This window comes from Mus caroli, chromosome 18 (assembly GCF_900094665.2).
Source record: "Mus caroli chromosome 18, CAROLI_EIJ_v1.1, whole genome shotgun sequence".
Lineage (NCBI taxonomy): Eukaryota > Metazoa > Chordata > Mammalia > Rodentia > Muridae > Mus > Mus caroli.
In genome coordinates, this window is record NC_034587.1 from 54183464 (window position 1) to 54191199 (window position 7736).

Consider the following 7736-nt stretch of genomic DNA (forward strand, 5'->3'; position numbering starts at 1 on the left):
GAACTGCCATTCTCAGTTGAACCGTTCGTGTTGTGGACTGCGGGCAGGCCGCAACAGAACGCTGCTCAATACTCACACCGTCTGCCTTTGACAAGAGTCTCACTCACTACATAGCGCCCATCTCTAATCATTCACCTTAAAATAGTCCTTTAGTATAACCCCCATCCCAGCACCCTCAAGCCTCTTCCAATCCACCCACCATCAAGCCTTTACGTCATCTCCACCCTCTCTTGGCTGGACCTCTTGCATCAGCCTCCCTGCCTCCCTTATGCTTGACACTTTATCTTGGTTGTTGAGCCTTTGATTTACTTGATTTCTTTAGTCCTAGTCTAGTAGATCTTCCTTTGGAGTAGATCTCCCTACCATTGTAGCTCAGCAGAAAGCAACTGCCCATCAGTCTGAGGACGGTATAAATTACCTCAGAAATCTTGATTTTTCTGGGTGTAGAAGTTTTACACACAGTCAAGGTTAAATTGCTATCTATTTAAAACTGATTGTTATAGGGGTCGGGGAGATAGATCAGTCAGTAAAATCCTTGCCTTGAAAGCAGCAGGATCTAAGTTTGACCCTAGAATCGATATAACAACATTGAGGGTGCTGGATGTGCTTGTAATGCTAGCTCTGGGGGAGGCAGAGATAGATGACTTCCTGGGGCTGCAGCCATCCAGTCTATCCTACCTCGTAAGCTCCAGGCCCCAGTGAGTAACCCTGTCTTGAAACAAAGAAAAAGGTAGAGAGCACTTGTTCCAGTTCAACCGTCAGTTTGACACAGCCTCGAGTAAGGTGAGGGGACAGCTTAGACTGAGGAACTCTCTAGAACAGATTTGTGTGTGAGGGACTGTCTTGATGGTTAATTGATTCAGAAGTGCAAAGCGAGTAGTATCGTCAGTGTCATTTCTCATTAGTTGGATCCTAGGCTATTTAAGGAAGGGAGTGAGTGAGGCAGAGACTTGTGATGTTTGTCATAGACACAGACACATAACTGGAGCAGTATTTGAGGTACTACACCTGGATTTGTCCTCTGACTTGCACACACATACTCACATGCAGAATACACACACACACACACGTATACACATACTCACATACATACATGTACATGCACATACACACATACTCACACACATATTCTCACACTCACACACAGACTCACATACACATATACACACATGTATACACACTCACACATATATACACATACATACATATATACACACACATACATGTACACACACTCACACATATATACACACATACTCACTCATACATATACACATGCTCACATACATATACACACATACTCACACACATATGCACATATATTCACACACATATACACACTCACATACATATACATACACTCACATACATATACACACATACTCACACTCATATACACGTGTACTCACACATACTCACACACATACGCACGTACTCACATATACTTATACACATGCACACATATTCACATCCTCACACACAATTGTTATATCTATAGGATACAGTATATAAGCCTTATCTAAAGAAACACAAAAAGGTCATGAAAGAGCAAGGCAGGTACAACACTGGGGAAAAAAAGAGAGACAGCCATGACAGCCATCACATTTTATCTGTCCTTACTTTTTTTTGTTTGTGGAATAATGCTCACAGAGAGGTGTGTAGCCTGACCCCGGTAATCCAGCAATCCATGTGTTAGAGAGATAGCTAGAAGGATAGTAAGCTTGCCAACAGGATTAAGGTTGTCAATCAACTGACCTTGAGAGCAAAAGATTATCATGAATTATCTAGAAATCATGAAAGATTATCTCGAATTATCTAGATGAGTCCAGTGGAATCCAAACGAACCTGAAAAATGAGAGAGGGTGACAGGAAGGAAGCTGGAGTTAGTCCTTGTGACAAGTGACTTAAACTACTAGTACTGACACTACAGACAAAAAGAGCACTGGTGGACCAAAGGCTGGGCATCCTTCAAGAAAAAGATGCAGGGTTCGTCTCCAGTGCTTGCAGAAGGAAGCGGGCTCTGCTGACTGCCAAGTCTAGTTCAATGAGGCCTGAGTCAGATTTCTTACTGAATGGTGAGATGTTAGGTTCATAGTGTTTTAGGCGATTACATTTTCAGCAATGGGAAACTAACTCGTAACATAAACCAAGCCACACTGCCAATGGCTGAGTGAGGACCTCAGGTCAGCACTGATGTGCAGTGCTAGGGTTACTTCTTACCCACCTTTTCCACTGGGGTCAGTGAGTGGGAGCGATGCTGACACACAGGAGCCTGCCAGACCTGTGTGAGACAGGGGCTGGTCTATGCGCAGTGTCCCTGCTGTATGCTCAGAGACTTCAGCAGCACCTGTCCCTCTGTTTTACACTGTCATCCAAAGCCTTTAGCATTTCTAATATCTGTAATTCAAATCTTGGGAGTTGTGGAGATCTCTGAATGAATAAGATACAAGCTTGAGGATCTGAATTCAGATCTCCAGTACTCATCTAAAAAAAAAAATATGGGTGTGCCCATGTAACTGTCTTGAGGTATAAGTGTTTGTATACAAAGAAGAGGGCTGAAGAGAGCTAGGATTAAGCTATATAAAGAAAAATATTATGTATTTTTCTAGAAGATGAATTTACAAGAAAATATTATCTTTAGTGAGATGACTCAGACCCAGAAAGACAAATACTGTGCATACTCTTTCATTGTTCTTCCTCTATGTGTGTGTGTGTGTGTGTGTGTGTGTGTGTGTGTGTGTGTGTAGTATGGGAGATGTGAGAGGCAACTTGAGAAGAGAAAAGGAGGCTTTAAGGGAAGGTGTAAAGAGATTAACAGAATGCATTTAATAACAAAATGGAAATGTGTGTAAAAACCCATAAGCAGGGACATGGGGAAAAAGAGCTGGCCGAGGTCAACCCAAACCAAGAATGTGTAAAAACATGCTACAAGGAGTCTTATTACTTTGTATGAATACATAAACTAAAAATAAGACAAAAAGAAAGAAACCTGGGAGTGTGGCTTCCATCCAACTGATATCAGGGAAACATTGTTGATTTCTGAATAAGGCAAAGGGTGTGTTGTTTGGCATGGATCCAGTACCTCAGACCTGGGGGTAGGGTGGGAGGAAGCTGAGCCCTTATGTTTGCTTATTAAGGAGCAAGAAGAGAGCCAGATTTGGGCGCTCAGACTTGTAGTTTCAGCACATGGGAGGCAGAGGCAAGAAAGTTGTCATGAGTTTAAGGTCACCCGAGGCTATGCAGTGAGCTCCAGAGAGACTTGGGCTAACAAAGTGGGACTCTGTCTCAAACAACTCTAATAACCAAACAGCAGCCAAGATTAGGAAGAGATGGGCTGAAACCATTCAGTCTAGTTCCAAGGAAGACTGATCTCCAAAGTAGCATTGGCAGCCGTTTTCTTCATGTTTTAGCATCATCCAGAGACATTGATTCCATAAGAAACTGCCTTGGACCCACTGTTAAACCGTGGTATAGTTAGAAGATTCATTTATATTCTTTTAAAATAACACGTGCACATCGAGGGACTATAACTACCAGGAAATCACCCTGCACAGCATACCTGGCATCAGATGTGTGTTGTTTTTCTACACCAAACACTTCTCTGGCTCTCCAAACACCAGCTGGGTACCTTATAATTTAGCCAATTCTAGCACTACCTGGAATTAACATTGATCCCACAGGTACCCCAGCCACACAAGACTGCCCTCTCTTGAATGGCTACTCATATAAGTCTAGGGCTCTGGTGTTTCTGAAGGGACAGATTGTTCTTTACTGGGGGTTCTCAGCACTCACCCCAGCCCCACTTAGGAGTGATGATTCAATGGAATGATTTACAAAATGCAGCCAGACACTCTGAGCACTGGCTTATTATGAAGCACACAACTGAAGGACCCTCTGATAAAGAAGCAGCAAGGATAGGAACCCGGGGGACCTGGAGCCCCCATGTCTTTTCAGTGAAGTTTCCTTCCCAACATTTCCATGCATTCAATAGCCCCAAGATCATTGGATCATGTTACTCCATGGTTTCCATGGACATGTGTCTCCCCATCTGTGCGTCTGTCCTGTGTGGAGCAGTCCTGATACTGATTGACAATCAGCTCTATGCCATTTTTTTTTCAGGTGGCCTGTCCCATCCAGAGTTTTTCTAGTCATTTCCTCTGTGACTTGAATATCCTCAAGAGAATAAACTCAGATGTGATTGGAAGAAGGCTCCTTCTGGGTAATAATGACATCCATCTTTTCAGGATTTTAACAGTTCTGTGCCAAGAACCTGGGAAGATAAATATATTTCTACCATCATCTACATGATTCATTTACCATGGCATATTTCAGAAATACAGAAACACTAAAGAAGACCATGGCCCATGGACTGTTTCAGAGATAGTCACACTGGGGACTATGACCTCCTGAAATTTATATGGCAGGAGAGTGTGTCAGGTGGAGGTGACAGCCAAGGAGAGAGTGCGCAGGGACCATGCAATGATACCTGGTCAAAGCACTAGAATCCAGCTGAAGGGAGAGTAGTGGAGAGAGGCAGGAGTGAGGAGAAATAGATCTACAGTGGTCCTGCCAGTGCACAAGTGCTGTTGGCATTACAGGCTCTTGTCAGCTTTTGTACCATTGCAGTGACTTTTGTTTCTCAGACAGAGCCTCTTACGTAACTCTCCAAATGCCACTCGAACACTTGAATACTGCTTTATTGTCCATGCGAAGACAAAAGCTTGCTAGGCAAAACCAACTCTTTTTGTTGCATGTCCTTTGAGCATAATATTATGTCTTCATCGACAGTAGGATTGCATCACAGAACATTCAGCTGAGCAGCCTTGAAGCTACCTAGCACCTCACATTGTGTACCCTGCCCAGCTCCTTGTGGCCAGCAACTGTGAATTTCCAGGAGCCACTGGCTGTCTCTCCACTGTTCATGATCCCTCCTCTCTTCTTCCTGGCTGTGGCAGTTAATCTTAATTATCAACTTGATGGGTCACAATAGGAACACCTCCTGAGTTACAAGAACATTTCTGGACTGGATTAATGGGGAAGGGAAGGCCCAACCCTAACTCTAAGCAACACCATTCTGTGGGGTGTGGTCGTGGACTGAGTAGAAAGGAGAAAAGAAACTAAGTTTCACCACTCACTCCTCTCTGCCCCCCACAGAGACATGCCTCCATGTGTCACATTGTGGGCAGGATGTGACCATCTGCTTTAAGCTCAGGCCACCATGCCTTCCTCCCCATGATGAACTTCAACCTGCAAGCCTAAGTAAACATTTCTTTTTCTTTTTTTTTTTTTTTTTTTTTTTTTTTTTGGTTTTTCAAGACAGGGTTTCTCTGTGTAGCCCTGGCTGTCCTCTGTAGACCAGGCTGGCCTCGAACTCAGAAATCTGACTGCCTCTGCCTCCCGAGTGCTGGGATTAAAGGCATGCGCCACCACACCCGGCAACATTTCTTAATTAGGGTGCTTTTCTGGAGTATTTTGTAACAACAAGAAAAATCTCTAACTTTGTGGTGTCTGAAATTTTCCCTTTCAGAGAACTAAAGGCTTTTACCTAGGTAAACAAATGTTAACTGTGTTGGAGATCGTCAAAAGACCCTCACTCACAAAGACCACGGAGACGGCCATCGCTGCAAACCACATGAGAATTTTTATTGATCTAACATGTTGGGGACTCCCCTCTCAGCATGCAGGCCAGAGGGGAGACCCAGAACAAAGAAAGACACACTTTTTACTCCTTTATAAGTGGCAGATTTGGTCAACAGGGTAGTTGGCTTATTCTCATTGATGTAACAAGTAACCTTTTCAGGCATTGATTGGTTTGTATAGTGACTACCTTTGGCCTAGTGACTCACTTTGCTTGCCCCCATGGTGGGTTATTATGATTTGGTCAGCAAAGTAATAGTACATTTTGAACTTATGGGGCAGCTATTAATGTCACAGCCATTAACATCACAACTATCAACAAGGTCAGGTGGTTTGTGGTTTGTTTGTTTTTTTTTTTTTTCTCAGAATTCAGTGTGGGGCAGAGTAGGGGAATTGCTAATATTGCTATGGTTATTTCTCTGAGAACAGCTAATATTTTTCTGGCAGCTGTAGACTTAATTATTTTGACAGCTAAAACTATGTTTCTACATTTGTTTAGTCAGCCAGCTTCTCTATCTGGCTCTGCACGTGGCCTGCTAGTACAGTTTGGAAGTCCTTTTCGAAGGCGGAAGGTACTGGGTGGTCTTGAATTCATTTTGGATATCATAACTGAACATGTTGCTATATCCTGAAATTCCAGCACATGGGACACTGAGGCAGGGGGATCATGAGTTGTAAGTAATCTGAGTAGTCATGAGTTGATTAAGACCAACTTGAGTTATGTTGTCAGACCACATCTCAGAACATCTTTCCCTCTGATCATAAATAAGTAGAGATAATATTTCTGTGTTTACTGACTTCCTCTCTCTGATAGTCTCCGTGAGAATGTGAGAAGGCTAGAAACTCAGCCCTACGCAGAAAAGTTTTCTGTGCCTGTGGAAGGTAAACACACACACACCAAAAACAAAGACCAAAAACAAAACAAAACAAAACAAAACAAAACAAAACAAAACAAAACAAAACAAAACCCAAAGCACTGTGTTCTTTTAAGCTCACAGGTGGGGTAAGCCATATCAAGAGGTTGGAAGTCTTTAATTCTTGTTATCTACATATTAGCTCCAGGTAAAATGGTCTCAAACAGACTCTGAACTCAAATGCCACTTACTTCAAGGTCCTTAGCTTCTTGCTAGCATCCCCTAGAAAATAATCAAGGGTTTGTTCAAGTTGATATGGTCCTTGATGTTGAACAGGGTCAGTTTACACGGTTAATTTTATATAAAAATTTTGGTAAAGCCTAGGAATTCCCTTGTGGCTGAAATGATGGCTTTCCTGTCATGTTCCTATAATGATTATTATAATTAGTCTCAAAGTACTTACTTTAGCACATGCACTAATGTCCCTGCTTTAGTTGTATCATAGTAAATATGGCTAAGTCTGGGTTTTACCCTTAACAATGTCTGTGACTTTTGGAAGCAATTTTCTACAGTTCAATTTTGTTCAGCTTTCTTCAAGGACCCTATGAATCTGGGATATAGCACTATAGAGAGATGGACAGTGAAGCTAGCCATGGAACTCCGAAAAGGTTTGGTGGCTTGTAATGAAGTACTTATGAAACAAAATTCAGTCAGTGATAGGGGATTTCCTAGGAATCAAATTATCCTCAGACACCAGAGTGATTAAGCTGAGAATATATGTTACATTGTATAGTCAAGAATAAGTGGAAATAACTACATGCCCTCTTCATACATCCATCAACAAGTTGAACTTACTAAAATAAATAGATTTAATATATGAATAATTGATTGTGCCTATACTACTTAGAAAATATGAACTATTTAAATGATATAAAACACATCAGTGTATGTCAGTACATTAAATTTAATAAACATCAGTTTATGGGAACATAAAACTACACAAATATTAATAGCTAATATTAACATTAGGGTATTACTATCATGAAGGGTGGTGGTTTCTTGTAGGCATATGGAACCCTAGTAACGTCTATGGGATGAGTAACTTGTTTGGCAAAAGGCTGGAACTTCATTTATTAAACTTCTGCTATGTACCATATCTTATTCTAGGTCTCCAAATGTGGTCAGTATCTTCAGGTTTAAGAGTTAGAGTTTAAACATCAGTGTAGAGGTAGAGAACAATAACAT